Raw genomic sequence first — 3292 nt, 5'->3', positions numbered from 1 at the left:
AAATATATAGTGTCATTTTTGCCTCATTCTTCCTTAGATTCAATATGGACTGCACTGGTGGAGACATAGTTTATGGTGGGATGGTGGCCTTCGTTGGACACTGGCTACCTCATTCTGATCTTTCCTTCCCCACCAGTTAGGATCTCATATTCTCTAATCTCCCCTGTATTCTTTATTCTAACTATTAGTGCCCTAGCCCTGATTTTTATCATCCCATATCTGGCTTCTTACAATAGCACCTTCCTCCTAACTGTTCCTCCTGACTTAGTATCTTGCTCATCTCCAAGTTGCACAAGGTATCCTTCCCAACATTTCAAGAGGTCTTTAAAAAACAACAAACAAAAACAAGAAAAATCAAATCAACCCAAAACCTTTATGTTGGTAAATACGGCCTGCATCCAGAAAAGTGTACAAAGCAGGAAATGCAGAGATTAATACATAATAATAAAGTAAGCAAGCTCCAAAACCATAAAAGCCAAATGTTGCTAGCATGCCAGATGCCCCATAGCAACACCCCTGCTCACCCTTGGACTCTTCCCTGACTTTTATGGAAGTCATTCACTTTTATGAAAAGGAAAAAAATGCACTTGCTTTGCTTTATATTTTTAAGACCTAAATGTGCATTCCTGAGCAAAGTTTGTCCATTTTGAAATTATATGTAAGTGGAATTATAAATTTTGTAGCTGTTGTGTACCATAGAGTTGGAACCAACCCATAGCTGCCCCTCTGGTGGGTTTGTAAAGGCAATTAAACACACCAGAGGAAAAAGTCCGTTCTTTCCCTGCAGAGCAGCTGTTAGATTCAACCTGCATTACTTTGGAATTGCAGTGCAGCTTCTTTCCACTAGACCACCAGAGCTCCCTTAGAGTAAATAGGTCACTATAATGTATCATGGATTTTGTATCAAGTATATTTGCTCCTTCTTTACATATTCTATCCTTTTGTGGAAACATCCTTTTAAAAATTTTCATTCTTTTCAGATGTGTTTACAGTGCTCATCAAAACATTTTTATGAGATTATTTAAAAACCTTTGTAGGTTATTCTACATCTCTATCTTCTTGGTATTGGTGTCTATTAGTGGTCTTCTTCATTAAGTCAAGATTTTTCTGGATGGTACTATGACAAGTGATTTCTCATTAGAAAAATGTTCCTTTTGGATATTATGAGATTCTAGGTCTTATTTGAGCATCTTCTGGAGGCCCAATGATAAGGAATTGTGCTGCCAACCCGAGGGCATGCAGTTTGAACCCACCAGCTGCTCACAAAAGAAAGACAGGCAGTCCAAAAACCCCCTGGAGTGACAGCTATGGGTTGATTCTGACTTAAAAGTACAACAATAACAACAAAGTCTCATTTAGCCCTTCAGTTTGTTTCACTTGTGTTTTAGGTTGTGTTCTATGGAAGAGCAAAACCAGTGAAGTGTATGTATAAATATAAGTTGTTAGTTGTTGTTAAGTACCGTCGAGTCAAGCATGACTCACAGCGACCCTATGAACAAAAGATCTGAACCCTGTTTCATAACTATCATCATTTTTCTAATGTTCATAGAGTTTCCAAAGGCATGCTATTTAGGAAATGGATGCCAATCCTGCTTCCAGACCTGTCTTAATCTGGGAGCTCCATCAAGCACTGTCTACCATGGGTAACCATTTGACACCCCAATGGCACAGCATTCAGCATCACAGCAACCCCAAGTTACCTCAGTATAGCAAACTGATAGACCAGTGCTGTACTACTATGGAGAATGTTCTTCCTAAACACAATTAACACCAGGCCCTCAGGTCTTCAGGCCAACCGACTTTTAAGTACAAAGGCCCACCCACCAAGTCTTGTTTTACTTAAATAAGAGGCTTCCAGCCTCCAGTAAATCCAATCAGCTCAGACACAATTGTGAATAAAATATAAAACCACCAAGCAGTTTACATTTGACTTTCAATTAAAGCAAAATAATTTACCCTCCAGAATCCAACTGTTTCACTTGTGAGCCTTCAAACTGGAGGCCACTAGTTCCAAATTCATGAGTCAAGTATAGGCTGGTGGCTTCTCCTGACTCTCACAATTACAGGAGCTGATGACCTAAAAATCAGCAGGCTGCTGGGAGCTGGTAAATCCCCAAATCAGCAGGTCAGGTGGCAGACCACTAACTTATATCCCAAGAACCAAAAATCAAAGGATTATTAATTGGACACATGATCAAGAGAAGAGAGCTTTCACAGTCATATTAGTTATTAAAATCAAAACAACAATAAGATACTATCTCACATCAGTAACTATAGAAAAATTCTATAAGATAGGAAACAACAAATGCAGGCTAGAGTCTGGAAAGATTTGGACTTTTATACTCTTCTTGTGGGAGTGTAAACTGGTATAATAATGTGGAAGACAGTTTGTGCTTCTCTAAAAGTTGGAAGTAAAAATACCATGTGGTTTTCGGTTTTCAGCTTGGAGGAGGCCTTGGTGCAACTTTCTTCAGTCATCCCATATCTGGGATCATCTGACACCAGGCACCTCCACCATGCCACCCAAATTTGACCCCAACGAGATCAAAGTCGTGTACCTGAGTTGTACCAGTGGGGAAGTCAGTGCCACATCCTCTCTGGCCCCCAAGATTGGCCCTCTGGGTCTGTCTCCAAAAAGGTAGGTGATGAAATTGCCAAGGCCACCAGTGACTGGAAGGGACTAAGGATTACAATGAAACTGACCATTCAAAACAGACAAGCCCAGTTGAGGTGGTGCCTTCTGCTTCTGCCCTGATCATCAGAGCCCTAACACCCAGAGACACAAAGAAGCAGAAAAAGACTAAATACAGTGGTAATATCACTTTTGATGAGATTGTTGGCATTGCCCAGCAGTTGCAGCATCGCTCTTTGGCCAGAGAACTCTCTAGAACTGTTAAAGAGATCCTGGGAACAGTCCAATTTGTGGGCTGCAATGTTGATGGCCACCACCCTCATAACATCACAGAAGACATCAACAGCAGTGCTGTGGGATGCCCAGCTAGCTAAGAACTACAGATAAAAATATTTCAATAAAGGATCATTTGATAAGCAATGGGGGGGGGGGAATACCATGTCATCCAGTAATTCCACAAGTAGGTATATGTCTTAAAGAAATATGAACTTTGATGCAAACAGATGTGCACACTTATGTTCACCACAGCATTATTAATAATACCAAAGAGATAGGAACAACCTGAGTGCCCATCAAGAAAGGAGAGGATAAACAAGCTATGGTACTGCTCTGCTGGAGAAGGGGGGTAATCTCCTCCTGTACCAGTCAGATCTGATTTGA

The 3292-nt window shown here is 40.6% G+C and overlaps 1 pseudogene; it reads left to right on the top strand.

The window, feature by feature from the left end:
- The first annotated feature begins 2516 nt into the window (after window positions 1-2516).
- On the top strand, window positions 2517-3006 carry LOC102860807 (annotated as a pseudogene).
- Window positions 3007-3292: the final 286 nt, after the last annotated feature.

Source organism: Elephantulus edwardii, unplaced genomic scaffold (assembly GCF_000299155.1).
Source record: "Elephantulus edwardii isolate Elephantulus edwardi_28Jun2011 unplaced genomic scaffold, EleEdw1.0 scaffold00097, whole genome shotgun sequence".
Classification (NCBI taxonomy): Eukaryota; Metazoa; Chordata; class Mammalia; order Macroscelidea; family Macroscelididae; genus Elephantulus; species Elephantulus edwardii.
The sequence above is the reverse complement of the archived record's forward strand: the minus strand, read 5'-3'. Positions and strand labels throughout refer to the sequence as shown.